This window comes from Panthera onca, chromosome C1 (assembly GCF_046562875.1).
Source record: "Panthera onca isolate mPanOnc1 chromosome C1, mPanOnc1 haplotype 2, whole genome shotgun sequence".
NCBI classification, from domain to species: domain Eukaryota; kingdom Metazoa; phylum Chordata; class Mammalia; order Carnivora; family Felidae; genus Panthera; species Panthera onca.
Window position 1 is genome coordinate 58,929,745 of NC_138346.1, and position 15,894 is coordinate 58,945,638.

General features: G+C 41.7%; 1 protein-coding gene and 1 pseudogene across 9 annotated transcripts in view; both read right to left on the bottom strand.

Moving 5' to 3' along the window:
• LOC144617155 (uncharacterized) overlaps window positions 1-15,894 on the bottom strand; it is a 131,624-nt gene that overhangs the window by 80,497 nt on the left and 35,233 nt on the right. Inside the window, exon 3 of one of the 9 annotated variants that reach the window (XR_013557269.2) lies at window positions 8,049-8,191. The exons of the other annotated variants lie outside the window; for them this stretch is intronic. The gene's annotated coding sequence lies outside the window, so the exon portion shown is untranslated. Of the gene's footprint in view, window positions 1-8,048; window positions 8,192-15,894 lie in introns of those variants that run through there. 9 annotated transcript variants of the gene reach the window in all.
• On the bottom strand, window positions 5,786-5,885 carry LOC132674043 (U6 spliceosomal RNA; annotated as a pseudogene).

The window sequence follows — 15,894 nt, forward strand, 5'->3', positions numbered from 1 at the left end:
TAGCCAGGTAGCCACTCTTGGTGAAACAACAAATATTTACATAATGATCCCAAAATTACTGGAGCCAAACTGCCCGAAAGGGAATTTCCTAGTGTACCTGTAGAGGAAGAGGCAATAGCAGGCAGACTATCCGTACCAGAAATGCAAAGCAACCTCCAGACAGAGGACACCTCACATGATGTCCCTTTGACCTCACAGGCCTGAAAAATGAAAATTCATGCTGCTTTGGTCATCAAGGAAATTATTAGATTCCATTTGGAAGTAAGACCTGGAAAGAACCTATATATAGAGCAGCCTCAGAATTTATGATCCACGAGTAGAACACTTTTTGAGAGTAGGAGGGAATACTGATAATTGTTGCTTTGGCACAACAGGTACAAATTGGGGCTGCCCTGGAAAACTGGGCTGTGTGGTCACTCCACTTGGAGGTCATCTAGTCCCACCCTCTGGTCTTACAGATGAGTATATAAGACCCCAAATCACATACTACTGATGCACAAGCAGCCTGGCCTGTCACCTCACCACCACACGCCTCCTTATTTTTTCTTAAGATATCATTTTTAAGTAATCTCCACCCCCAACCTGGGGCTCAAACTCACAACCCAGAGATCAAGAGTCACACGTTCCGCCAACTGAGCCAGCCAGGTGCCCCAACGCTCCCTTCATTATGATCCTCCCCACCTCTAGCGCAAGTCTCTGCTTCATGTGTCTTTCACATCTGCTGGAAAGAAAAGACCAAATGACAAGCTACAGGGTCAGAGAACAAGCCCAGGACATGCAAATTTGGATCTGGACCCTAGCTCTGCCACTTGTTCCCTGGAAGGCCAATGACAAGGTATTTAAGCCTTCTGAGTTCTAATTTCCTCAACTGCAAAATGTTTACAGTGCTTAAATATACAGAACATCAGGCAAAATAACTGGCATATGTCAGGCGCTCAATGAAAGTTAGTTCCATTCGATTTTCTAATCCCTTTGCTATCAAACTGAGGCCATATTCAGGAAGGCATTTTCAGTGCATTCAGAAGAGTCTGCTAAAGTTTGGGGCGCCTGGGTGGCTCAGTCAGTGGAGGGTCTGACTCTTGATTTTGGCTCAGGTCATGATCTCATATTTTGTGAAATCGAGCCCCACATGAGGCTCTGTGCTGACAGCTTGGAGCCTGCTTGGGATTCTCTCTCTTCCTCTCTCTCTGGACCCACTCTCTGTCTCAAAATAAACATTTTAAAAAAGAGTCTAATAAAATTTAATTGCAACACTCTTAGGATAAAAATTGCTTTCAAAACTGGCCTCATTTGTTAAAACTGGAATCATTCATTTGGTTCATTCAGCCATTCGGTACATTTTTATGTACCAGCCTCACCACAACCAAATAGTGTCCCCACTCTATCCGAGGAATGGTCTCAGAGTAGCAGTTACCCCTGCTCCCACCAGTCACAAGTGCCAAAGCAACAGAGAGTTTTCTATTAAGAAGAGAAAGTGAATACTTTATAATTTTCCTCCCTTAAGGGATTATTTGGTTTCTTTTCTCCTTTCATCTCAATGGGTGAATTAAATTTATTATTATTATTATTATTATTATATTATTATTATTTTACAGAGGGAGAGAGAGCAGGATAGGGGGGACACAGAATCTTAAACAGGCTCCACACTCAGCAGGGAGCCTGAAGCAGGGCTCAATCCCACAATCCTGGGATCATGACCTGAGCCAAAATCAAGAGTCAGATGCTCAACCGACTGGGCCACCCAGGTGTCCCAAATTAAACTGGTTTAAAAATTTTTTTAAACTACAAGAAAACTGGAGGCGGGGGAGGGAAGGTTTTAGAAAAAGTTTTGATGGCCTATAAAAATGTCTTTTTACTTTTTGATTAATTTTTTTGAGAGAGAGAGGGTGCAAGTGAGTGAGGGGCAGAGAGAGGGAGGGAGAGAGGGAATCCCACAAGGGGCAGGGAGAGATGGAGAAGTAGGGCTCACCCGAAGTGGAGCAGGGGCTCACCTGATGTGGGATGCGGGACTCGAACTCACAGACCATGACATCATGACCGGAGCCAAAGTCAGATACTTAACTGACTGAGCCACCCGGGTGCCCTGCTTTTTTTTATTAATTCCTAAAGGATTCCCCAGTTCCCTGACATTCCGATTAACTGAAGGCTTCCTGGACACATAATTTAGAGTGGCCCCTTTCTCTGCTGTCTTCCCCACAGCCTGGCTTCCCTGCACTCTGAGCACTTGGTCCTTCATGTCTGTCTCTGGAGCTATAGTTAGCTGCAGGATTCCCCCACTACCCGAAAGCAGAGCGCTCCTATGAAAACTTTCCTAAGCCAAAATGGCATAAAGCAAAGAAACAATTACCGTGAACTCACATGGAAGATTTTTTGAGCATTCTCAGACCCAGAAAAACAATCTCTCTTTGGCTTCTCTGGTCCCTTAGGACACATCTTGCTAACGGATGTGCAAGATAAATTGAGATAAAGCACAGATGCTCAGAGGCAAGGTTCAAAGCTACAGAGCTTGACGCTGAGATGCCCAGTGTGGTTTCCAGGGAAGGGGCTTGGCGGTGCCACCCTCACGGCTTGGGGCTTGCACTGCTTCTACAATGGCTTGCTGCAAAACAAACACTGAATGCTATTTTCACTTTTTGCCTTTTTCCTAAAAGCAAAAACTCTCTTTGGATTTTTTTCAGTTAGCAAAAAGGTACAATGTAGGTCTTCCATAAAAGTGAAGTGGCCTAATGCAACCTTTCAAAAAATCGGGGGATACCTGTACACATTTCTCTTACTGGTAAATGTTTGAAATGTCCCATCAACACTCTACCCCGAATTCCTTAGCATTACAGAGGCACATTTACAGGAAGCTAAGGAAGCTCCAGCTTTGGGACCTCCACTTGCAAGGATCCCTTCTAATAAGGAAGGACTCATTTTTACATCTAATGTTTTATTCATGATTTTATACTAATTTTCTTAATATAGCAGCCTAAATTGTCTAAAGCTCAGCCCCACAAAACCTGTCCTTGCCTTATTGCCCTTCCCAGCTTCTGATAGAGAAATCAACCAAAGTGCGTATCTTAAAAGCTTTCTTAAGCCACCAGCTTTCCATAACAGTGACAGGAGGGTCCCAGACAAATAGAAGACAGCAAAAGTGTGTGCTCCTTTGTACTCCCAGAGTGGTCAGTAGATATTTCTAAAATAATTCAATCATTGTACCGCTCACATTGCATTAGAGTCACTTAAAGGCCCCACAATGTGACACATCTAGATAACATGTTTGACCTCTGAGGGGTCTGGGAAAGAAGTCTGGATGCTATTAGACATTGAGCTCAGATTTAGCTTAAATTTTGCCCAGGAAGATGCCTGCCAGAACAGCTGGTGTATCCATCATGGACTCAACATAAATGTGTTTTAGTCATGAGGAACTCCCACCCTTTTCCTGTTTTCTGTCTCCAAGCAGTTTAGTAAGTTAAAGGTCGACTGTCAAAATGCTATCTATTTAAGATAGGTACCTGAAGCAAATATCAGATAATTGGGAAACCCTAATGCCTTATGGTGCTATTGTATTACCAAAGATCCATTTTTACATGTATTCATTCAAATAAACAACACTGATTGAGTAGCTACAATTTATTAGGCATAGGGAATATGAAGATACATATTATACAATAGGAAGCACTAGTCCTAGAATCAAGGGTCTACATTCTAGATTTAACAAGAACAGCAGCCAGTAGGCACAAACCCACTCTACCACTGGTTCTAGAGACATGCTCCTCACCACCAACACAAGGCTGGTTGGCTGTGTGCATGAAAGGGAAATTCCCTCCCCCTTGGTGCTTCCTGCTTGGACTTACTCTTAGAGCAAAGGTATGGACAGGTCCCAGATGGGGCCACCATAGAAAAATGGAAAAATATATCTAACACAGAAGTGTAAACATAAGACCCATTGCCTAATTTACTTATCTAGATGAAAACATAAATATTGTTTTCATTTTCCATATAACCACCACCAGTTATTGATCATCTACTACGTACTACAAATTGTGCTAAGGTCTTTGCAAATATTATTACATATGTCATTGTTAGTCAATGTGACTTTACACGTGGAGAATTGAGGCCTGAATCGATTAGAAATTTGCCTCAAGCCACTTGCTGTGATTGGATCCAGAATTCAAACTCAAGGTTGAATAAATACATTTGAATGGGAAGTCATAATATTGTCAACTTTCCATATGCCAGTTTAAAAAAATTACTGACATTTCATAAAAGCAAGGACATTTTAATAAGCCAAACTCTTAGAATAAAAGATAGTAGGCTCAACTGAATAAACATAGGTTCGTAGGTACATTGCGTTTATTTTCCTCACTGGGCTATGCACTAGCTCTAGTCCCAGACCCACCATTTACCAGCTGGGGCACATTGCCTCTTGTTAAGTGACCTAATTTCTTTTGGTTCTTTGCTCCTTTACAGTTTAAGGAGTGGTCATAACTACCATTTTGACACTGTCAAAAGAACGTACCTGTATTTATCAGCTCATCTTATCAGACACTTGCTACCTTTTAAGGTGATCTCAGGGGAGCCACTAAAATTCAGACATCATTTTTCATTAAGCACAGATTTCTGAAAGTCCCAAACTGCAATGTGAATAGTTAATGTGCTCTTCAATGTATCTCCCTTGCTTTCTACTGTTCAATATTTGTGGAGTATTTCTTCCAATCCTATTATAAACTTTTTGTATTGAATTTATTTTTTACTCTCCTTGAACTTGGAAAAGTTTAAATTCCAAATCATAGAATTTGTTTTCCCATAATGGCCAGAAGTACACTTTGTGTTCTTTGCCTCAGTCATACAACCCAGCGCTCATTCACAGGGGAAATAAAGGTAAAGCAAAAGACAGTCATGTTCAAAAGAAGTCAAGTAAGTGACTCCAGAATTTCAGAGTATTTTCACAAACAGTCCCTCATGTTTACCCACAGCAGCCCTGTGGTGGAGAAGAGACTGATCTCCCATGCTACAAATGCAGGGCTGACACACTGAGGGAGGAAGTGACCTCAAGGTCTTATCCCTGGTGAGTGAAGGGGCCAAGACTACTTCAGTCACAGTCTTCAAACTGCATTTTTGCCATTGTTGTCTGCATTCATCTGACAAATAGTATTGAGCACCTTCTCAGTAATGAGAAGGCATGGGGTGAATCCAGTTGAAGACACAAAGGTCAGGACCACCTAAATTCCGTGTTTCAGGGAGCTTACAGTCAGTCCTTTGTGGACTGAGGCAAGTACACAAATAACTTTAGGACAAGGCAGAATACATGACCTATTCAAAAGCTTGAAGTAATGCATCACCAGGACCCAAAGAAGGTACAACTCTTGTGAATTGGTTGAGCCTTACTGCCCCACATTCAGGTGTGTCTTCCTCATCTTTTTTTCTTCTTAATGTTTGTTTATTTTTGAAAGACGGAGAGAGACAGAACTCCAGCAGGGGAGGGGCAGAGAGAGAGAGAGACAGACAGACAGACAGACAGACAGAATCTGAAGCAGGCTCCAGGCTCCTAGCTGTCAGCACAGAGCCTGATGCGGGGCTCAAACTCATTAACAGTGAGATCATGACCTGAGCCGAAGTCGGATGCTTAACCGACTCAGCCACCCAGGCACCCCCCTCATCTTTCTGAGTAAGACTTCCAATGTTTCTCAAAATGAAAGTTGTGGACCACTTAAGCACTTAAGGAGTGCTTGTTAAATACAGGTTCCTGGGCTCCACCTCAGACCTACCCAAATAAAAATCTCTTAGAACCCAGGAAAATGTTTTTAATATGACCCACTTCACAAATTTGCATGTTATCCTTGCACAGGGAACATGACAATCTTCTCTGTATCACTCAAATTTCAGTACCTGTACCGCTGAACCAAGAATGAGAATTTATATTTTTAACAAGGTTCAAGGTCATTCTGATGCACATTCCAGATTCAGAATCTCTTTTCTAAGGTGCTACCCCTGAATTTGGGCCTTTGAAAGAATATATTCATATATATATATATGAAATATATATATATATGAAATATATATATATATATGAAATATATATATATATTATGAAAATTAAATCATGAGATGGCATCCACTTTTTGTCATACTAAATACTCCATTTAATACTACCCCCATGCATGCTGATTCATTACAATGCTATTTGTCTTAAAAATGCTTTTCTTAAAAAATCAGCTAGCTAGCTAGCTTATCTATTACCAAACCCAAAGAAAAAATTGTGTAACAAGAGCACTGCATAGTCCTGGCCAGGAAGCATCAACACTCTTTACTAAATGTATGTTCTAGTCTGTTTTCCTGAATTATGTACGCTTGCAATGTGTGGCCTTTCTCCATACTTTTTTCTGGTGAGTTCTGGTCAGTAATTTTGATCCAGAGTGCTATCAAAAGATGGTATCACAGATAGTGCCATAAAGAAATACAGAAGAGCGGCATGTTGGATGTTACCATTTTTTAAGTAGCCCAAGGTGACTTTAAGTAAATGGTTGTAACAGAGAAAAGGAATCAGCAAGGATCTGGGTGATGGAAATCTTTTGACATTATAAAAGGTATTACAAACTTCTCTTCTACCAAGGAAGGATGGACTAACAATTCTGACTGGTAATGGGAAGACACTAGGGCTTGTGACCTCAGGAGATCTAAAGAGAAGACCAAGGCCACATAAGAGGAACCTCTGGACTCAAGGACTTGACTGAAACAGCCTGTTCAATTAAGCTCCCCTGGAACGCACACTCCTGGAGTTAAGGGGGGCTGCCTACACTGCGGCTGGGAATGCAGCCTCTAGCACTGCAGTGGTTCACTGCAGCCAATGGAAACTGTTACAACCTGCTAGAAGGGTGGTTTCAAACCTCAGAGAATCACCTGGAGGGCTTGTCGAGACAGGGCCCTGTGCCCCACTTCTGGAGATTCTGATTCAGCAAGTCTAGGAAGGGGCCTGAAAACAGAGTTCTATGTTATGCTTGGTTGTACTGGTTTTTAGACCACACTTTTTAACTGGAACTGATCACTATTTATAATAACAGAATACTTTTTTTCTCTGCATTAAACTAATATGTACATATAGCATCAAACCTAAATACTGTGTCCATTGCTTGCATCGCGCTTTAAGAAACTTAGCTAAGTAGAAAACCAGTTGGTATGGCACTGTTGTACCTGAGACATAATGGTGTCTTATGATTTCCCAATACTCTTTCTTTGGCCATTAATCATATCCATTACTCTTTTGTTGTTATTACTGTTGTTGCCTTGCCAACATTACCCGGAGGTGGGGGGTGGGGTAGAATCCAAATGTTAATAAGTGTTAATTATGGAGTTTTAAAAATCAAATCAAAACAGCAAAAATCATGAAAAAATAATTCATGAAAGCTGACAAGCCTTCACCCTTAATCATCATCTCAAGGTTAAATAATGATCAGAATTCTTTCAGTTGAAGTACTTATGTTGCATCTTGATGTTTGACTATCATATAAATATAACTGTGCTATTAGGCTCTATTTTTCATTGCAGATGAAATTGATGCATCTTTGTGTGATGTAGTCTGACATAGTAAAATTGTTACTCCCTAGGTAGGATATTCATAAAAATGTAATTATCGTAATCAGAACAGTCTTTAAGCTCATGAGAGGGGATTGCCAGATTCATGATTGGCAGTTTTCAATCATTTCACATATAATAAATAAACTTCTTAAAGCAGCCTTGGGAATCACTGATGTCGTACACAGGGAAACTATTCTGATCAAACAACAAAGGGTGTTGGGAGATGGTGACGGGAGTTCCAGTTGGCTTCCTCTGCCTGGCTTTGGCCAGGACTAGATGGGACTTTCAACAGATTTCATTCGGTTTACTCACCAACAGGTGTAATTAACAGTGCCATTTGCTGGGAAGAAAGAGGTCACAGGAAGACTACCGTTACTGAATAGAATGCATTTATTGTTTTCCTTCTAGAATTCATAACCTGCTGCACGAGTAGCCCAGGAGCTGCTGTGCATGCACCATGCCATGGCGGGGGGGGGGTGGGGGTGGGGGTGGGGGGGGGACTGTAGCAATGCCATCAGCGGGATTTGACCCTGGGTTAGTTGGGAGCTTCCAGTGTTCTTCATGTCCCCAATCCTGGTTTAGGCAATGTGCTTAATAAATGTAGAGACAGCACCAACAAGCCCATGTTGGTGGGCTAGAGAAATAAAAACCAACAAAAGAAGTCAACAGACAGTTCAATTTGAAGAAGAAAATCACCTATTCAAATTGGACAGTAACTTTGGTTTTGATTCCATCTCTTTTAGAATTACTTAGTGGGGATGAGTTCTTCCCCACTAAGGTTATGATTTTTCTCCTGCAGAAAAACCTCCATAATCCCATGACTTGTTTTGATTCATTTTTTGGTAATAAGAGGTCCTACAGCCATTTTAAATCTCCAACACATTCCCAATCAAGAAGTTAGAGATCCAGTCTTGCATAATAATCAACTCCTAGAATCCGATTTAAAGCTGACACTTTTCCCTTTACCCCTCTGGGGCCTTCTGCAGCCGAGCAGCCAGGGAAGGGGGCAAGGTCCATCTGTTCCTTTCCTCCACCTACTGTTTCCAACTGTCTGCGCCCATTTCACTAACCAGCATCTGTTCCTGGGTCAAAGCCGGCAGGGGGAAGAGAAGTAAGTGAGGGAAGAGGGACAAAACTCCTCGTTTGCTAGTGGCCTCTCAGGGTGGCTTCTCTGTTTAGTAGCTAGGCTATGAAACTGAAGGCTGCCTCTTCCCAGTAAGGGGTGCTCTCACGGTGCTTCAGAGCCCCACCTTCCCTCCCTCCCCAGGCCAGGCCCGGGACCTCCTCGCACCTGAAGCTCCTTCCTCAGCTGAAACCCTCTCCCCCTGTCTCAGGCTGCTCCCTGATGAAGCCTAAGAGCTCCTCTAGGTGGCCCTGTTGGGCAGGAGCTAAGTTTCCCCTTTCCTCACTCCTCTCTTCCTCTCCCTCCCCCTCCTCTTCCCCCTGGCCCACTGCCTCCCCCTGCTCTTCCTCTCCCCCGCCATCCTCCTCTCCTCCCTCCCCTTCCCCCCACTTCCCCCAGTGCTGGCCCACTCAGTCGCCAGCCTACTCCAAGCTGCGGGAGATGTATGTAAAGCTCTCTAAATGAAGACTTTTCAGTGAGAAAGCATCTTTGGGGTGAGAAAAACCCTCTTCACAAGTCTTCCCTCTCAATCCTCAACCCCCCTGATATTTTGCTATGGAGACTGGCTGTTCCCCACTTTTGTGGAGAGTCCTACACTAGCTGTTACACCCTGGGCTTTTCCTGGAGCCACTTACTGACATTATCTACTCACTGGGAAAGCTTAGCCTGGGCCCCCCCTTCTTCCTCTGGCACTGGTCCTACCCTCAGGTGTGTATCTGTTTGGCCTAGAAGGTCAGCCAAAACCTAGGGTTCGGTGAACAGCCACACTTGGTGCCACACTAAGCCCTACCCTCCAGTTTGGTGCCTTTTAGTAACAAAGGAAGTATTTTGGCCTCTATTTGCTACCTTGGGTTTTATTTCCCAGTCTGTTCAGAATCTGGGCGGGGTGCTATTAATTGAGGTGCTATTTATTGAGCCCCCTTTCTACCTTGAATGTAGGCCAAGGATTTGAGTCATGTTACCACTTTTTGGATAATCCCTCTGAAGATCTCTATCCTTTTATGGCTCCTCTCTTTTGCTTGTCATATTTTTTATCTTGATGTCTCCATGAGAACCTCTTATTTAATATCTTGAAATGTGTCATATGGGAAATAACTACCTAAAAGCTCTTAGAGTTTTTAGAGTTTTCTTAAGGACTAACTGATTATAACAACTATTTGAGGACATATATATATAACCCTGAAATGAAAATCTTTTAGATAAAACTTTAAAATACTTGAGAAGGAAAAATGGCTTTCAGGGAGATTCCAGTTTTTTCTTGGCTCTGCTGAAGACTAGCTATATGACCTTGGGAAAGTTGCTGCATCTCTCCAAACCTAATTTTTTCATGTATGAAACAAAGAATTTGGCCTAAAATTCTCTCAGGTTCTTTTCCCGCTCTTACCATGAATCTGTGATACCCTGAAAGGAAGTTGAGAGAACATTTCTGTTGCTAAGTATGGATGAAGGTTAACACACAGGCTCCCCTTGGTATTCACGAGGGCTCCCTTCCTCCACTCAAACACATTTACTGAGTGCGTACATCTTTTTTTTTTTTTTAAGTTTATTTAATTTGAGAAAGAAAGAGAGAGAGCAAGCAGGGGAGGGGCAGAGAGAGAGGGAGAGAGAGAGAATCCCAAGCTGTCTCTGCACTGTCAGAGTAGAGCCCCATGCGGGGCTTGAACGCATGAACCTTGAGATCATGACCTGAGCCAAAATCAAGAGCTGGATACTTAAGCAGCTGAGCCATCAGGCGTCCTCTGAGTACATATATCTTTACACCAGGAGATACTTGGGTGCATAAGATTTCATCCTTGACCCAAGAAGCTTATGAATATGAAGGAGAAGCTAGACTGTTCATGAATATTGTTAAACAATACATGATGCTTTATTTACCCAAGAAACATTTCCTGAGCACCTACCATGGTAAGTACAAAACACTCTGGGATGGTGCTTGGAGTGCAGTGGGTGCAGTTTCCTCTCAGGGCACCATCTTTTCCTATGTGGGACATCCCTACATAGAAGCCATAATCAGGATGCGTTGAAAGCAGAGCTGTGGGCCATGTGACAGTCCACAGCCCCAAATCCACCCTCACCCCCTTGGTCCTGTGCTTCCAAAGACAAAAACAAAAGATATTTCTATTAGGAAAACGGTGGTGGTGCTTCTCTTCCCTCTCCCTTTCTCTCTCTTTTAAGACGTGATAATCAGTCAGGATTCACTCTGTTTACAGTTTGACTACTTCATAGAAAAATGTGTCTATAAAACACCTGGTAGTTGTAAAAAGGCTTGGGTAAGGCCCAGGGAGCCAGATAAATATATGTTATTTATTCAGCTGTCCCAAGCCATTACCAATCTCCTTACACCCAAGGGCTGTCTGTCCTCTCCTAAGTTTTATTTCTAATATTTTCAATACAAAGTCAGGTTTAAAAACAAAAACAATAATTAAAAAAAAAAAAAAAACCACAGGAAAATCAAAGCCTTACCTCCCTGAAAAACTATCAAGTACAAACATTCTTCGTGGCATTTCAGGCATAGTCTGATACCCTGAACCAGAAAAGATGGTTGCAAATGCATTTATCCAGTGTAGCAAACATAGTCGATCTAAGTAAATGTTACTGGTCAATGCAGTTCAGCAAGTATCCCCTAAGCACCTGTGGTGGACCTGGCTCATGCTTTAAGTGCACAGAGGACACCAGAGATTCTGGCATGTTCTCCAAGCCACATGGTCAGAGTAAATGGTGAGCACACTGCCTGGCCCCCACCTGCAGACAGCCTCACAGTGGGCTTTGAAGTTGCTCTTTGCTGTTATCTAATCTCCAAAACTGAACCCTAATCCTGACTTCTTCCTTTCAGTGACTTTTCCAAGATAAGTTATGTTCACCTACTCAAATGCATCACCATGTGCATTTTTAAAATGTTTGTTTGTTTGTTTGTTTGTTTGTTTGTTTGGAGAGGAGAGGAGAAGAGAAAACCAGCAGGGGAGGAGCAGAGAAAGGGGGGCGGGGACAGAGGATCCAAACGGGATCCAAAGCAGGCTCCGCACTGACAGCAGAGAGCCTGATGTAGGGCTCAAACTCATGAACCACAAGATCATGCCCTGAGTGAGCCACCCAGGCACCCCTCACTGTGTGCATTTTTAAAGGCTTTAATCTTTATTTCATTCACTCAAATTCTGATCAGGCAGCTTTCCACAGAGAGGTAGTCTCCTGCCCTACTAACTGTAATATAATTTTAGAATGGACTGAGTTGAAATCCCTTCTAGGCAGGATCCCTAAAGAGAGGATATTTCCATTGAAGATACATGTGGAATTTTGCTTTTTGGGCAAAGGAGAAGGGACAGCACCTGAAGAGGTATCCCAAACAATGAGACATGTGGGGAAAAGCTCCAGTGGAGAGAGAAGTTAGAAGGGGTTGTGCCATACTTAAAGTGATATTTTTCTAATCAGGATGGAGAGCCTGACACATGGTCTGAAAACAGAACAGATTATTTGAAATCTGGGATGTATGATCACCATCTTCACAGTAAATGAAGCCAGCAGCTGTTCAGAGTGAAAGTCATTAACAAGGAGTCTCTGTACACTGAGGGATCCAGAGGAGTGGATGGGAGGCCGACTGATGTCATCCATTTACAAGCCAGAGCTTCAACACACAAAACAAAGAGCCTTTGTTACCCAGGGTTTCCTGGAACCACTTGCTGTCATCACCTTGTCTGCAAAGACAGAGGTGTAATCTACTCACCAAAAAACAATGAAGCTTTGCTTCCAAACGACACAGTCTGGGAATGCAAAATACAAGAAGCAGGGGCAAGCACAGGACAGATTGTCAGCTGTCCTTTACTTGTTCAGTTCTTAAACTGATTTCAAATATCATACTATTGTTTTTAATTAAATCCTCATCACTCTGCTTTCTAATCTCGTGCATTCAATTTGAAACTTGGGAACTGTTTTGTTGCAAAGGAGGAGATTCAGAAATTCCAATTTTCCTACTTAATAAGAATGTTATGTTCAGCATAATGTAACAGGAGAAAAGCTTCCCTTTGTTGCCAACACTCAAAGTCAACGCTTAGTTACGTACTTGAGGAATAATCCTTGGAAAATATTTTAACTCCAATTGCTATCACCAGTATAGAAGTTTTCAGGCTTCCATCTCTACTTTTTAAGTTGTCACGCACTTTTTCAACTTATATCCTATCAACAGCTGATTTTACTTAAAATAAGACATCATAGTTTATTCTGACCATTCAATGTCTTGTGCTATCTGTATCATCATTTTAGTTCTCTTAGAATAGATAAGAAAGACTTTGACTTTATGGGAAACTCAAGGTCAAGGTGTATAGGTGTTTTTTTTTCCCCCTCTCTTTCTGCATCAGGGCTTTAAATAGTAAACAGAAACACAAAAAGAGATTTATTTGAATATAACTGGTGTATCAATTGTTTATAGCTAAAATCAACTAAAAGTGGATTAAATTTACAATCTCACATAATAAGAAATCCAGAGGTTGGCATTTGCTAGTGGTTGCCTATTTCAATGGCTCAATGCCTTGCTGAGGACTCTTCCCACATTTCCATCCCATCATCCAAGGTGCACTGGTATTAATCCTCAAATTTGGCTAACAGCTTACAGGAAGTACATGAAATGGAAGAACTTGTTAAATACCACCACAGGGAAGTAGTTGGCAAAATCCAGAAGAGATCAAGGAAATTTAAACCTGACTGGATATTTGATGATATTGAAGAATTTTTGTCAATATCTTTAGGAGTGATAAATGTATTATAGGTACATTTTTTTAAAAGAGTCCATATCTTTTAGAGACACACGCTGAAATATTTATAGCAGAAATGATATGATATCTGAGTTTACCTCAAATGCCTCAAAACAATCCAGTGGGAGTGGGGAGTGAGGATGGGGGAATGACAGGCTGTGAATACTAATAACTGGGAAGCTGGGTGATATGCACATGGGGGCTCATTATACAGCTCTCTCTGTTTTCTGTTCCCTCTGTTTTTAATAGAAATTTTTATATAGTTAATTTTTTAAAACAACAAATGAGAAAGGAGTATAAAGAAGAAAAAAGGAAGGGTCAGGTAAACAATTCTCCTAACTAGTCAACCATTTGGGCCAATGAACCTCTACTGGGCTTTCACGGTCCAGGGCAGGAACTGACTGTGACATGCACCTGGGTCTTCTGGGAATGGACCGTCTGCTTCTGCAGAGTGGCCTCGCCAAGGATGTCTCAGGGAATACTCACAATAGCAGTCTGGGAGTAAGTACTCCTGCTATCTGCATTATTATTATGAGAAAATGGAGAAAAGCCTTCCTGGCTATTCTAAAGTAAGTACTCCTCCAAAAAGTAACTTAATCCCATCGAAATAAGTGTTATTAGGCCACAGTGTTAATTCTAGCCCATGTGGTCCTAAAGAAAATATTTTTAGACAAAAATAACATTCTAGTGATGTTTCATTGCCATTAAAGTTAGTGTCTGAAGCCTTACAGTTGTATGTTCATGTTCAGTAAAGCCTCTGTTTATTTTGAGAAGGTATAAATCTAGTGCACTTAGAACCAAGAAACTTATTTTTTAAACTTCATTTGCTTGCTATAAATGACAACAAAACCAAAAATCAAACCTCTTAACAGACATAAGCCAATTTTGACCCAACATGACTTCATTATCCCAACCCTCCAAAAAAACAAATACAAAACATACCCACCCACATGCACACACACACACTAAACAGCACAGGCCAGTATTCAAACTTCCTCCCCTCCCCCAAAAAAAGAGTGATGAAGACAACCTCCAAGCTCCAGACTATCTGTGAAAGATCCATGAGCATTGTTCCCAATAAGGCCTCTAAACAACATAGGACAAAACTGTAGTCTGATACATTTAACTATTTTCCCAGCTATATCTAAGCAGCTCCTAGACTTTTCTTTGAGTCATTTTGAAACCAGCTCACAAAAAACTAGTTTGGTTCTCTCTTGGACCAGGATGAAATAGTGACCAGAAGTGAAGAAAAGTTGGGATGCAAATTTTCCAGCACGACCCATAAGAGGCTGAAGGATATACTGTTTATCTTTGGTATATTTCTACCTCCACGATCTTCTAACTTTCTGGCTCTGTCAGTCTTCATCTCCTACCTAGGCTTATACTATGCTCATGTCCCTCTAGCTTCCCCAAACCTTTCTCATTTCTTCCCTCTCTCTAAATTTTCAGTGCTCCCAAATTCAATTACAAATTCCCAAATCAAGGTTTCAATTACAGCAATATGTAATAAAACATTACTAGAATGATAGATTGTCCCATCCCCCTGAGCCATCTTCCATCAAAATTCTAATTCCCATACTCTTCACGTGCTGATCTAACCTAGAAGCTAGGATTAAAGCTACTCCGTTTAATAGACATTCTCAGCTACCAGCTCACAGTCCTAAGGGTCTATCATCCTCATATATGCTCTCATCAGAATGCTCAGAGGGAGCATCTTCAAGAGGTGGGTATAAAGATGACTTCAATAACAGAAGCTACGGAGGTGATACAGAGAAAAGGTTTCAAGCATGCCTGATCATTCTAATGTACTTTAATGTAATAAAAACTCCCAATTAAAGGTGTAGCCTAGTAAAAGTGTTTGGGAATGAGGGTGATACCAATTACTCAAGGTACTGGTAGGTTTTGTTCTTCTTCCTTGATGAAAATTTTGTCATGAAAAAAAAAAAATCAAGCCTTAGGCTTGTGACAAGGCTTGTCACAATGCACGTGACAAGGCTCATGTAATTTAGAGTGTTCCACAAAAGTTTTTTTCCTTCTGGGGAGCAGAGGTGGCTCATGAATTCCCCTGTCCTCTTTTTATGCCCCTGCTGAGATAATATGGAAATATTTTAAACTATTGGACTTTCAGACAGAAATATATCTTAGAAGACTAGCCTCCAAACCTTACTGATCATCAAGAACACCCCGGAGACTTTTTTAAGTAAACATTTTTATCTCCCCCCTGCCCTACTAAATCAGATCCTCAGCCAGGGTGGGAGAAGGTAAAGGACTGGGGTAGGAATGTTTTCACAGTGCACATGTAATTCTAACAATCAGTCATGTTCAGGCACTACTTTGAGGAGGTACCACCCAGTACCTCCTAAGTCATACCACTTACCTGCTCGGAACCATAGAGGAGGGGAGAAAAGCCTCTGTGAGCCCTACCCTGCTTCCCACCTACCTGGCAAAGTGCATCACTTCCCTGTTCTCAGA